Raw genomic sequence first — 14,937 nt, forward strand, 5'->3', positions numbered from 1 at the left:
TCTCTCTCTCTCTCTCTCTCTCTCTCTCTCTCTCTCTCTCTTTCTTTCTTTTTTTTTTTTTTTGAGACAGGGTTTCTCTGTATAGCCCTGGCTGTCCTGGAACTCACTGTAGACCAGGCTGGCCTTGGAACTCAGAAATCGCCTGCCTCTGCCTCCCAAGTGCTGGGATTAAAGGCATGTGCCACCACTGGATAGCTGGAGGGCTGTGTCTTACAATGAACATGTTAGCAGTTATTAGTTCCTGACTCATTAGTGATGCCTCATGATCGCTAACCAGGCTATTGCCACTTGAGTCTCTGCAACCCTGAGAGATCAAGGCCAGGAGGAGAAAAAACAGGCTGACTTGGCATCATCTCCTTTGATTAATGAAAGGAAGGAAATGTCTGGCCTGTGCTTTCTGATGCTTAGCTTTTGTGTGGGAGGCTCTGGTCCCAGTGGAGAGGAGCACTGTGGTCCACTTGGGGCTTAGCTTCTACCCCTCACCATGGCAACTGCCTTCCTAAGCTTCCCATGCCTTCCTCCCTTCTTTGTGCTCCTGATGGCCCTGGTTCCATCTTTGTGTTTCTGATGGCCCTGGTTCCTAGCCTCTCTGATCCTCCTTGCCTCCCAGTGAGTTCCTCTGCCTTTGTCTGAGAAGCCATCTTGAGTTGACTCTAATGTATAATATCTCCAGACAGACAATCTTTAATATCCAGAGTTCTATGATTTTCCTAGTTCATTGGGGTGCTTCCTATGGCCTGGAAACCAATGCCACACCAATTCTGCTTACTTTTTGAACTCTTCCATCTACCTCGGCACACTGAGCTCTATTAGCCATCTATGCAGGTCTTAATGATGCCCATCTCAATTTCCCAATTAAGGGAACTGAGTTCAGAGAGGTTTGGTGAATAGCCTAAGGTCTCATAGCCAACATGTAAGGCTGAAATGCAGTCTACCTGCCTGCAAGGCTGCTCTCCCCATGTCATGGAAAGAATTGCTGGGGATGACCCCAATTCATCCGCAGGCCAGTCCAAGTAAAGAAAGCTCTGTGTACCAGATGATGCAGGTGTTACGGTACAACCATTTCCCCTAAATTCAGATATCCTCTCCTGGAAGGAACAGAAAGGTTCCTAAAATCCAAGAAGCTTAGCAAAAATGTCAGATCTGCAGGGTCTGTCTCCAAGGTTACACAAACAACAATGGCTATAGAGCAGAAACCCTTCAGTGTTGCTGCCTGCAGGGCAGGCAGAGGCTTCAGGGTTCTTGTTTCATTGCCCATGTTCAGGTGGGAATTTTGGTGATGCAATTGCCTTCAATTCACCCGTGCTCCTGTAACTAGCCACAATAAACTCATCCATCCATCAAGTCAGACTTAGGGGCAGTTGTTTCTTATGTATGTCATCAGAGCTCTATCTGGGATGACTAGATATCCACATTTGCTCAGGAAAAGCCACACAACAGATGGTCACTTGGCATGTCCATGCTGGCCTCCAGCCTAGCTGGGCTTGCTCTATAACATCTGGCCTTAGAAGAACAGGCCTCATGTCCTTCCAGGAAATCAAATCTGGGCTCCTTAATCTGTTCCTTAAGGTCCCAGGATGGGGACTCAATCTTTTTTTTTTTTTTTTGTCTCATCTCCTCTTGCTTCTCTTCATGTGATGGTGCACTCATAATGTGTTACCCATTGCGCAGGTGCGGTTCACAAACCTCACCCTTGTCCCTAATACCTTCTTCCCAGCATGCACGTGTTCTCAGCGCCATTCACCTGAGCTCCAGAACTCACAGGCAAGTTTTCATCATCTCCATGAAACTGTCTGAGCCACTGGCTCCAGCTCTTCCCAGACTCAGCCTCTGGGAGGGTTCGTGGGCGCCTGTGTTCAGAGGTTATTTCCAGAACACACTGATTGAAATAATGGTCCCTGGTCCTCAGAACCTAATAGGACGATGAGTGTTACCTTCTGTGCTAAAGAGGAACTTTACTTGGCTGGTTGTAATTAAACCTTTTGGGTGGATTTATCCTCCTGGATTATTCAGGGATCCCCAATGGGATCCCCAGGGTCCTTATCAGAAGGAAGCAGGAGAGTCGATAAGAAACAGGACTGTACTGGTGGCTCTCAGGTCATAGAGGCAGGGGACCATTCTCTCTCCCCTGCTTCTGGGAACAGGCTCTTCCAGAGAGCAAAGTCTGAAAGGCATTGAAGCTATAAGCAGAACTGACGCTAACTGGTTCTTTCAAACATCCCTCCTCCAGGAATACCATTGGGACTTCACAAACACTTGCCTCAGTTAAGTCTAGTTAGATGATGCTGGCTGCACTTGGACCCAGTTCCGGGCAGCACAGCATCTTCTCTACTTCCTACTCTCTCGCATGGGACCTTAGAAGGACAAACTCTGCCCTCCCCACTGTGTCCCTAGAGAATACACTCTTCACTTAAAGCTCGATCGTTTTGACTTCTTGTGTGCACCAATCTCACTGGGCCCCCTGAGACCCCTCCTCTCCCAAAACTTAACAAGAGAAGCATGAATTTCAGGATGGGAGGGAAGATTATGACCCAAGGACCACAGAGGCTCCACAGAAGCTAGAAGAGGCAGGGAAATTGGTTCTCCAGAGGAGATATCCCAGCCCAATAGCATGTTTCTAGAAACTTCCCAGCAAAGTATCCCTCTCAGACTGTTTTGTGGCATGGCCAATGAAAGTGATTTGAGACCTCAGCCCTCTGGAGCAGTAAGAGAATAAATTCATGTTGTTTGAAGCCATTAAGCTTCTGGTAGTTCATTACAGGAGGGACAGGACATTAATATGCAGTCTAAAACCAGCTCTTGCAGGAATCACTGGCTTCATCAGCCAAGGCCTTGGCCAGCTGGAGGCCAAGGCAGCTTTGGGTGGATGTCTCAGTGCTTTAAATTGTTTCTGGGATGAGTGCCCATAGATCCCTGGTCTGGTCAACTCTCCCCTTTTCTTGCCCACAGAGAGAGAAGGAAGGAAGCCCTGGGACAGCACAGGATGAAGTTTCTTCTGTGGTTCTCACACCATACATCCTGCTGTGCAATGAAGACCCGTCCTCCTTCCCACATCATGCCAGTTCCAAAAACTCTCAGATAAAAACCCAGGATTAAAAAAAAGAATCAAAAGCACATCAGAGAGTCAGTACTCTCATGGAAAGGTAAGGTGTTGAGTTTGTTTTATGGGTTTAATTCCATACACCAATTTGACCATCATGCTTTAAGTTCCAGTTTTGTTTTAAAAAGCGTCACCCGTGTTAAAGGCTCGTTTTGACCAGAAGCTCAATGATTTGGAGAGTTGGAATGTTGCAGGTCCAGAACCAAATGATCTTGGTCTACCTTATCCCCTTAGTATAGTGTATCATCTACCCCCATGAGTGACCTGGTGAGTAATCTTGGTGATTACTAGGCAAGTCCTTTTGGAATAAGCAAACAACGCCCCCCCGCCCCCCAAATCGTCTCCATTGGTTCACAGTCTAAAAATGTTATCTGATAACAATCAAGGCCAATAGCAGAGAGATTTCCTCGTTTTATTGTGAACTATCTACCTGATGTTTCAACTAATGGATTTGAAAAGTCTCTTGGTTTATGATTTTCTTTGCTCTATTAGTATATAAAAAAAGCAACTGCTCCCATGTTAGGACATGGGATTTGGTGTAGCTATATCTGTGTTCCGAGGTTGCTGGTCATTGTATTTGGCTCCAGAATAAACTCTCTTATTTATTCATTCTCCTTTGACGTGAGGGCCATGTATATTTTTGTATGTTGACCATGTTGTATCAGAAGTTAGGAGAGAAATGTTTCCTCAATAGCAGATCTCAGAGTCCGTCTCTCCTCCCAAAGCCCCAAAGCAGAGGAGAGGTTATCTCCTGAGGTAGTGAGTGGGGGAGCATTGTAGGGGTGCTGAGAACTGAGACACAGGAATTCAGGGTACATGGGGGCCAAGAGTCATCTGTGCGCTGACCTTGTGACAGTTAGAACAGGACTGCATACTATGTGGGAGGGAGTGGGGGAGCCTGCTGACATTACCCTCCTCTTTACCCTCCAGCAGACAGGGGTCTAAATACAGTTTCTATCCTGTCTCTAAGTGCCGACGACAAGCTTAACACTCAAACTATTAATGGTGTTGAAAGGGTGAAAATTCCATCCCACTCTGTTTAGACATTTAGAGAAGAGACTAGATTATGAGATCAGGGTGGAGCCCCTTTCGATCTGATCTATTGGATTCTACTGGTTTCGTTTAAAAAAAGGGTGGGGGAGGGGGAGGAGACCAGGAAGAAACACATTTATAACCGGGCCATGATACAGTGCATCTGAAGAGGGGCCAAAGCCAGTACACTGCTCTTTGGATTTCTAGCTGTGAGCTTCGTAGGAGCTGGGCATTTAGAATGATAAGAAAGGCTCTGGGCATGTGCTTGGTGACTTCATTTTCAAAGAATTCTTCTTTGGCTTTATCCTAGGAGATCCTTAGTCATAGCACAGATGGCTCTCACTCCAGCCTGCCACAGAAAACACAGGGAAACTCAAGGGCTTTATAAAGATTCCCTCAACTTACAGCACATTTTAAGCTCTGCCGTTTATGCATACTGTGCACCCGCTGTGGCATCTTTAAGGGAATGTGAGTGAGTGTTTTGCATACTGGATTCATCTTATGGCTTCTTGCACCTCTCCTTTATTTAAAATAAAGTCTGTTGTCTGAAGTTGGAAGCAAGGTAAAAAGGCAAACAAAATGAACATCCAGAATCCCATAACCCAGAGGCTGCCCCTCCCCCCTTTAAAAACCGTCTTGGCTGATTTACCTTGAGTTCTTTCTGTCTGTGATTTGGAAAGCGCTCATAGTCCCCTCATCTATGTACAGGTCTTAAAATAATGACAAACTTTTCCAAGAGTTTTAAACCTTTCCCTCTCGAATTCTTTATAATAGCTACAATCCAGTGTGATACTCACCATCATTTATTGAAACATTATTCAACGATTGGGCGGCTAGTCTGTTTATAATAACACTTTGAAGAATATCTTTGTGCATAAACCTTTGCCCGTGTTTCCGATTATTTTCATAGGATAGGTTCCCAGAAGTGGAATTACAGAATCAAAAGGTATAAACATTTTAAAAGCTCTTGATACACATTGCCAAATTGCTTTCCAGAAGTGAATCCAATTTACACTCCTTCCCCAGCTGTGTTCATACATGCACCCCCTTCATTCTGCATCCTGGTCCACCCTGAGTAGTAGCAGAATTTTTATTTTAAGCTAAAAGCTGTTTACTTTGATTTTTTTTTTTTTGAGAAGGAGGTTTTCATGTGTTCTCAGCTTTTAGATTCTTTTTATTCTTTTCAGGGCTGGGGTAAAAAAAGCTCTTGGTGTCAGCATGATAGGAAAGTACTCTACCCCTCTCATCCCTTCATCAAAGAGAACATGCGTACTGATTTACTAAGTACACGTGCAGTCATTTACTAAGGTCTTGAATGCATTCTATTTGCATACACAGTGTATACGTTCATGGTGTATTTTGGTATACAGGTGTCTAAAGTTTCAATGAAATCTGAATGTGTCTCTATTTTGCTTTCTCTCTGGGATGCGTAAAGAGTATGTTTTCCTATAGGATCAGTAAGCACTGTGTGTGGGCCACTGTCATTGTTTTGGGCGCACCGTCCATCAGCCTTTCTCTCTCAGCATCTGGATACTGGACCTTGTTCCTTACCCATTTTCACGAATTCCCTTTCTCTTCGGATAGCTGAACACATCACTTCTCAAATGTGGCATAGTTGAGGTTCTGCCTCATAGTATCATTAGCTGTTTGTCTGCCTTCTTCAGCAAACTGCCACTAACTTGAAGGGAGGTCCGGAGTCTTCTGCGTCTGCACCAGTGTCGGGTAATATAGACCTCCTCACCCCCCATAAAGACTGGGAATTAAACTGGTCCTCTGCATGTCAGAAGTGGAAGGCGCTATTCCATCTGTTTTACTGTTGAGAATACCAAGTTCCAGAGTGGTGACTGGCTTGCTGAGGGATTGGTGGAAATCTATGCATTTCACATTGTGTGCTTTGTCATTTGTGCTGCTTCTATCTAAGGGGCCATCGGAGCGATGAATGTGACTAAGGCTGATGATGGGCATAGTGGGCAGAAGGTGGGCCTAATTGCCCTTCACCCACAAGTCTTGACAAGGAGGGGTGCAGGAGAGTGCTGCTTTTTCTCTTTGGATGCCCAGGATTTATAGATTTTTATTCTTGGGATCTCTTCCTGGGTTCAGGCTCAGCACCAGCCTGAAGAAGATATCTCTTTTGGCCCTGCTTCCTCTGCTGTCTCCCTTCTTCTCCTGGAGACTTCCAGATTCCTTGGTAGAGTCTTCCCAGGACTGAGTGAGTTTAATGCTTACTAGAGACTCAATTAGATAGACTCCAGGTACTCCAATCTCTACTGCCAGACCAAACTCAGAACTAATGAGGCACAACCAAAGACAACTGCTCTGTCTTCTCAAGTTCTTTTTTTATGGAGCCCATAAATTCCTAGGAGGAAAATATCCTTGGTGAGTGGTTTTAAACAAGGACCCACATTTCCTAAACAGCATCTTCTCTGTGGTTGTACAAGTATTGTTCTGCCCTGAGGAGTGGGCTGAGACCCTGGTGTAGTTGTAGCCTGTCTTTGGAGCAATGAGGAAGGGGAGGGGCTTGGGCATGCAAAAGCAACCCTTGTACCTCTGCAGGTATACTACGGGTGCTGGCAATTTCTAAGTATCACCGACACGTCTCAGGTTTCCCAGGCACATAAGGTAAGAGAGCAAATCACCTGTGGGAGAGCTGATGCTTAGGGGTCGTTCATTAATAATGGTCATCACTATGGAAATTTACTTATTAGCCCTTGAAACAGCATTTCCTTCCAGACTGACAATGTGAGTCACTGGGTGTGTTAAATCCCGGTCACTCCTTATTTTTGCATAGCATTTTAATAGCCTGCAATGTGCTTCCTTGAGCCTTCTTTGTCTGAAGCCTATAAAAACCTAGTCGAACAGTTATTATTCCCACCTGATTAATCAGACTGGGGATTTAAGAGCCTAAGCAATGCTTGTTGCTTTTTAAACAGTTGCTTTTAAAACATGTGACCAGTTGCTTACTGAGGTGTTTTACTAGTAAACCAAAGATGGGGAACCCAGAACTTGGTCAGATGGTCCTCCAGTGCCACCTTGTACCATGACTCATGATGGGACCATCTTGCACAAGCAGTGCCCGATGTCCCCGGGAGTCACCTGGCAGGTAGGTGAGAAATAGTTTTGGTGTTTGTGCATCACCCAGGTCAATGTCATATTTCTCTCTGGAGCAGATGTCCTTAGACCCAAAGGAGGAGATGCCCAGAGATCTCTGGGTGTTTCTGGAGGCACACAGTTGAGTGGCATGACCTTGGAGGAGGAGTCCGAAGCTCAGTATATGTGGGATCTCAGATGGGTCCTTTGTCTCCCTGTTTCTGCTGTCCTCCTGCACGCTGTAGTGTTGACCTCAAGCCTTATCTCAAACCCTCTTTCCATCCACGATCTCCTTATTGGGTTCTAAGCAATGGCATTGATGGTTACGAGTTGATGAGATGGATTTGCTATCATTAGTGCCAACTTGATTAATGCCCAGCATTGTAGATGGCTCTCCCTTGAAGCTGGCCTCACATTGGCATTTCTTGTCCCAGCCATCCATCATCTGCATCTTGGAACATCTCCTCTGAAACAGCATGGCACATTTGTTTGTCTATTTATCTTCTCAGTGGATGCTGTAGAGATTAGTTTAGATTTGCATCAGCAACATGTGTGGTCCAGGTCAAGTTCCATGAATCGCTGTTCTACCCTGTGGGTGACTTCTTGGGTTTACATGCTGGGAATGAATCCTTCCCTGACTGTATTTGAAGCAGAAACACACACATACTTCCACTTAGAGATTAGATGCTATGAAATCCACACAACTTTGTAGTTCAAATTTCTTTTGTTAGATGAGTGTCCAATTTTAGGGCACAATTAATTTTTAATTAAGGGAATTTATGTGGCATTAAAACAAAAGGCACATTTGTCTCAGTTTTCTGGTCATCTCCTACCTGCTCGCTCCTACCTAACTGATGGCATTTATTACAGGGGAGGGAACTAAGAGCTGTGTTGGTGAGAAGGGTTCTTACTCTTAAATCAAACTGGAGATGATATGAGGATGATCTTTTAATACAGAGGATTTGTGGGTAGGCTTGGGCTAGAGCTGGAATCAGAGCTGGGCTGGGCTCCCACCTGCCTGGTAGAGACTTCATACTTCCCAGGCCTAGGGGAGCCAGGTGCTTAGGGGTAAACAAGCCAAGAGACACGAAAATGAATGGTGGCACGGTGAAGATGAAGTCAAATTGTGTGTCCAGGCCAACAGCTACAGCTTCCTTGCTGACTTTAATGGGGGCGTTGGAAAGCTTGTGAACTGTGTAAATTAAGCCTGGCAGAAACCAGTCCTTCTGAAGGCTTTGGGTCTCGTAAATTGTAGTGTGGACAACCTCATTAAAGACCTGGCATCTTGGTTCCTACATTAAAGGAGAGGCCCAGTCACAGATGGCTGCCTATGGCCACTGTTCTACAGGGCGGAAGAGCTGGATGGGAGCCTCAGTGTCCCTCTAGGTCTGGGAGACCATGGCTAAGGCCCTTTAACCTTGGCTATGGCTTCCTCGTACCAACATCCTCTAAACCCAGGCATTTCCATGGGCCAGGGCTCCTATTTCCACAGATGTGACTCATGTAACAAATGGACCACTGAAAGCTGTCAAAAGAGGAATATCTAGAAGAAGCATGAACTAGCATGTTCCATGAGCATTGGGGATAATACCTAGGAGTGCCCAAATCTGAGAACCTTTCCCATTGGATAGATGGTCCTCTAGTTTCTTTTCTCTTTGGGAGAATTATCAGCCCTGACCAAGACTCACCAACCCATGCTCTCACTCTTCTGGGTTCCTTCAGGTCCAGGAGTTCCTTGTGAACCCAGACCACATTTCTGTAATGACTCTAGGGAGACCCAACACAAATTCTGTTCGGTTTCCATTAGGATGTCAGGAGCATGATTTCAGGTCTCAGTTCACTTCTGGTTAGAGGGGTGAACCCCAACTCAACTCATGGGTTTTCCTTCAGAATGCAGTCTAGTGAACAGGTTTCTGCAAAGGTCAGATGAGATCCTATGCCTATAGAGCAATAAATATGTAGGTTCTTACTGAGAGCTAACTATAGAGGCATGGGGTTTAGAGAATTAGTCATAAAACATGGGCAGAGAGACCCAGGAAGAGGTTGATTAGGCAGGACCAGTCTTAGGGACCCAAGGAAGCTGTGGGCATTCTTCACATCACATGGTAGAGCTGAGGCTCTATAGAGCCAGATTCTTAGAGCAAAAATAATGATGGAAACAAGCCCAAAGTAATTTCCAGCAGAAATAATAGTTATGAAAAAAAATCACACTTGCAATGATGAGTTTTCATCTCTATTTGCCTCTAGAATCAACTCATGATCCGATTTAGCTTTCTAAACCTAGCTTCTTCAAGGCCCAATCTTGCTATAGTCTCTGTTCCACATATTCTAAACTCTATGGTTCACCTTCCCATGTCTCTTTGCATCTAATTAGGTCTCAAGATTTTCAGCTTCTAATAATGGTTGTGCAACCAGTTTTAGCTGTCTAGAGTTGTCTCAATTTGAACAATTCCTCCTACCTCAGATGCCACTTCCTTGATCTCCTTGAAGGAAGACTTGTGACTCCTTCTAATCAGGAAGGTTTGGCTTATTCATGTTACCTCCTGGAGAGGGCTTGGTACATTGCAAGTACTAATGATTTTACATCAAGGAAGGACAAACACAATCACCAAGTTCAAGTAGATGCATGCCAGGAGGGTTTGGGGGTCTTGTTAGGAATTTCTCATTCTTTTTAAGTTATGCCAAAAGGAAAGTTCCAACCTTATCTTTCTCCATTCTTGCCATCCAATTTGATGCTTAGTTTACCAGAGGGCTATTTTCAGAAGTGAGGGTGGTTTGGAGACCTAGTTTGATACAGTGGGCACAGGGATATTGGGACTGGCATTGAAGGATGAGAGAGAACTGGCCAAGGGAAATGGCTATTTATAGAGGAGCCAGGGTAGGAAGGGTGTCATGATCTATCTAGAAACAGAGCAAATGCGCTTATGGCCCAGTATGGTTGGTCACAAAGGGTCAAAAGGGCTGTCTATAGGAGAATGGAGAAGCATAGGCAGACAGAATCCTGAAAACTGGGGTTAGGGGTATGGATTTTATGTAATAAATCTAAACAACTGACTTCAAAACACAAACTCTGGTCCTTTTAAAAACTTAATTAAATTTTTAAATAAGTAAGTAACTAGTGTGTGTGTGTTTTGTATTTGTCTGCTTGTCAATATTTGTACCATGTGCATGGAGGTGCCGGTAGAGGACAGAAGAAGGTGTTGGAGCCCCTGGAACTAAAGATGTCGGTGCTGGGAAACAAATCTGGGTCCTCTGCAAGAGCAGCAAGCGTTCTTAACTGCTGAGCCATCTCTCCAGGCCAGCTGGTAAGTCTTAATGAAGTTCGCTCTGAGTGATTTGGAAAGATTGGGTTGGAGAGTGAATGGAAGTGTGAAGAGCCAGCTGGCTCGCTGCCTCTGGGACTGACCACGAAACCATGCAAGTCATCAAGATGGCTTGGGTGGGGCTGATGATTATCTAGAGCTGAAAAGTCAGGGGCAGGGGGCGAGGAATGGGTGACAAGCTGGAGGTGCCTCTGGCAGGGTGAGTGTCTTAGAGGTAAGGATGAGAAGGATGGCAACAGGAGACATGGCATCAGGATGAAACCAGAGATGCCAGGTAGCATGGAAGGACACTGAGGGCTTGTTTCAAGTTCCTTTTCCCTGTGACTTTCCTAAGAACCATCAGTAGAAGGCAGAGAGAGCATCATTCATTTTCACGGTTGAGCTCGCTGAAGAAATTAAAAATGTCTTATTCCTTTGCAGCCCCCAATAGCCCCTTCATCTTGTTACATGGTCTTTTTTTACAAAGGTTTCCCTATTTAACATTTATCTTCATTGCTTTTTCTGAAAAGACACACCAATAATTTTATTTTTAATATTATAAGAAATGACCCCTGTGAACACTTTACCATCAATCTCCCCAAACCATGGTGATATTTAACTATTCCACACCACAACTCCTCACAATACATGTCATTTTCTTCTCTTGTTTGTTCTGTAAATAATGAACAATTCCAATTGTCCTTTGGAGAATTAATACTAATCACAAATAAATTATAGCTACAAGTGTGATCACTGCAGGGCCCAGGCTTCAGACTCTGTAGTCAAGAAGCCTGCTTTGGATGGAAGAGGAAAGGAAGTGGGTGAGGGAGGTAGCATTCAGACTGGAGGAATGAAGACAGAACTACCTGGTCATGAGTGGTAGCCTCTGAGCACCCCAGTTTGGAAATTATAGACTCAGCTCTCTTGAAGCTAGAAGGAAGGGCACCATTGGAGACTCCCTCCATCTATGTTAGCCATGGTAGAAGGGGTGAAGGCTGGCTGAAATGACAAGAAAGCCAGCAGATACCAGTCATGCCTATGGTAGCCACACACTCACCATGTATATATAGTTTAGCCCTTATAGAAAATATATGAAATAGTTGTTATCTCCTGATTTTTTATGTTTGTTTATTTTTTGACAGTCTTGTTTATAAAGCCCGTGGTCCCACTGTGGAATACAAATGTACTCTGCTGTGCCTGGCTATCATCTGCTTTCACTGAGATGAAAACTGGGCCCCAGAGAAGGATCTGTGAGGTCATTTTCAAGGTCAGAGCAAAAGTAGTAGCACTAGGATTTTATGTCTGCCTCCCTGGGAAGCCCAAGGTTTTAACCAACTTTCTAGAGCCACCAGAGTAGGAAAGGCCTTTGTAGTAGGCACAGGACTAAACGGACAGGGCTGTGAACTTCAAGCCAGCAGAGCATTTGCATGATTGGCAAGACAGAAGCCCTCAGGGTGGTGCATAGTTACAATCCAAGAACGTAGGAGACAGGCAGAGGACGATGGGTCTGAGATTGCTAGAGCTATATAACAAGACTGTCTCAAAGCAACCATACTCACAACAGAACAACAGTAAGAAACCAAGAACAAACAACAATCCCAGACAAGTAAAATCCCAACGGGGCTGGAGAGAGGAGAGAGCGCCAGGCAAGCATAGCGGTAGTTTCAGTGAGCCACTGAAAGTGGTAAAGCCAGAGGGTGAGGCAATGAAAATCTAAGTCAGGATCTCAGTCTCTTAAAAGACTAACAAGGTACTCTTCGAGAACTGTTAGCTACTAAGACAAAGTCAATAAAAGAGAGACCAGAATATCAGACTTCATGGGATGTCCCCCAGAGCCACACAAAAATGTCATCCCTATCAGAGGTTATTATTGGGTGTGTGTGTGTGTGTGTTTCTTTTCTCATCATTGTGACAAAACACATAACAGAAGCAGCCTCCTGGAGGAGACACTTACTTTGGCCCATAGGGTACAGTAAGTAGATTATGGTGTGTAAAGCAGAGAGGCCAGGGGCTGAGCGTGGAGCACTGGGAAACTGAGGCAGTAGTTAACTAACACAGTGTGGGTCAGGGATCAGGAACTCAGGCTGTGATTAGAAATGGGTGTATCTCTCAAGGCTTGCCCACTCTCAGCCTCTGCTGCTAGCTGAGCCACATGGTCTATGATCTCCCCAGTTAAGGGCCCGGAGCCTGAGTCTGTGGGGGGGCATTCCAGCTCAAATAGAAACAGTGTCAAATGAGCAGATCATGAACAAGAGCTCTGTAAACCACCTCGTGATAGTGAATGGCTACATTTTATTTGTAGTGTGAGCTGCCTGATAGTCACACAACCAATTCACTGAGACCAGAGAGCCTCAGTCCCCCACTTCCTCATCCTCACAAAAATGTTATCTCTTCAGGAACGCTTTTCCTGTGAGTAAATCTCAAGTCCCTGCCCTATTCTCAGCTAGCCTCACTTCTCTCTATGGTCTTCCTTCCTGCTTCTTGCTTCAGGCAATAGTCACTTTCTTTAGTAGTTTGGATAGGTCTTTCTTCCCAGTTAACATTCAGGGATGGAAAGAGAACTTGCTAGATTTTCTGTACTAAGTACCCAGAGCCTAGAACGCTAAGTGATATACTGTGGGAGTGTGATAAATGTTTGCTGAAAGCATAAGTGGTCACCGCTGCTTAAGAAACACTTTGTGGAATAGGCTCTGAAGGGAGATTTGCGCCTCGTTCACAATTTAGAGTAGATATTTTAGAGGAAAGGCATTTTGCTGAGGACTTTAATGGAACCCCAATTCCCATGACTACATGTGGGAAAGCTGGGATTTGTCTATATGGAAAATATACCAAGCAGAGGCACCTTGCATTGTTAGCAACCTTTAAAAAGGATGTACCCGGAGCTATTAACTTCTTGCAGGAGGGCAGCTGCATACTTATACCTGCATAGATCTGGGGCTCTGATAAAGCTGTGGCAGGCAAGCTGTTGTGTGCTGTGTCACATATGGAGCGCAGAGCAGATGACTAATTTATAGTAAAGTGGTCAGAGGCTGGGAGAGAGCCAGAAAGAGCTCCTTTTAGACACAAAACAAGACAGTGGCCCTGAGCTAGCAGTGGGGAGTAGATAGGTCACCCTTCCAGCCAGTGACACAAGGTCTTCTTAGAGGACATGAGAACAACTCTGGTGCTGTTTAGTTTGATAGGCCAGGCTCAGGACATGTGGGAAAGGGGATGAACCTCTTGTGAAAAGACCAAAGGTCGCCTGTATTGGTGAGAAGTCCAGAAGTTCCTGCCATGGTTTAGTTTTTAGTTCCTTTATGAGGTTCTCAGATTAGAATTGAACCCTAGAAGTACAAAACAGGGAGAAAGGCTATGATGATGTTGGAGAAGAAGAAGAAGAAGAAGAAGAAGAAGAAGAAGAAGAAGAAGAAGAAGAAGAAGAAGAAGAAGAAGAGGGGGAGGGGGAGGGGGAGGGGGAGGAGGAACCCAAGGTAGGGAGGAAGGGATGACGATGAAGCAACAGTCCACAAGCACCTACTATGCATGAGCACCAACTATGCACTGATCACCTCTTCTAATATTGCCTTCTCTCCATTCTTTGAGGGTCATAAACAAAACATATAAGAAGGTCACCCATGTAGGATGGCGAAGGTCAGAGTCAGGGAAAATAGCTGGTGTGAGTGAACAAATGGGAACCTGTATGTATTATTGATGGGATTGTAAAATCCAAGTGCAGTGGAAAACAGCTTAGAGAGTCCTCCAACAAAGCATCAACAAGCCAGAATTACCTCAGGACTTAACTTGTGACAGGCAAATATCTCCCCTCGACTCCCTGCAGCACACAGCTGCACCTAGTTAGTGGCAGTGGGCCCTAGCTCCTGAGAAGAGTGTGTCTATGCTGGCTTGTCCCCTTGTGGCTCTGTGTTGTTGCACTTGGGACACCAGAGGGGAGCGAGCAGGTGTCAGAGAGGGCTGGCTCAGACAATGAATATCATGCAATTCTGATCCTAAAGGAACAGTGGCAGAGCCTTCCTTAGTCACTGCCCAGTGCTGAGTGAAGCAGTTTCCTTGTCTTTTGTAGTTCTCGGGTGAAAGAGCAGTTCTACCAGGGAATCATCTGAGACATTGCCAGGGCATGCTCTAGTATCCTGAGATGCCTTAGGTCAAAAGTAGATTGCTCTGGGCTAGGGATGTAGTTCAGTAGGTGCAGTGCTTGCCTAGCATGTACAAAGCCTGAGGTTTGATCCCCAGCACTGCATCAACTAGGTGTGGTGGTACACGACCATGGTTCTAGCTCTCAGGAGGTATATAGTCAGGACTATCGGAATCTAAAGGTTGTGGCCAGCTACATAGTGAGCATGAAGTTAGCCTGGACTAAATCAAAGCCATTCTTTACAAAAAGGTCAGTTTTGCAAAGCAAGTCCCCTAGAGTGAATG

General features: G+C 45.2%; 1 protein-coding gene across 1 annotated transcript in view; it reads right to left on the reverse strand.

Moving 5' to 3' along the window:
• The window catches only part of Alk (ALK receptor tyrosine kinase), a 717,836-nt gene that overhangs the window by 125,756 nt on the left and 577,143 nt on the right, over positions 1-14,937 (reverse strand). The gene's annotated exons all lie outside the window — the stretch shown is intronic.

This window comes from Mus caroli, chromosome 17 (genome assembly GCF_900094665.2).
Source record: "Mus caroli chromosome 17, CAROLI_EIJ_v1.1, whole genome shotgun sequence".
Taxonomy (NCBI): domain Eukaryota; kingdom Metazoa; phylum Chordata; class Mammalia; order Rodentia; family Muridae; genus Mus; species Mus caroli.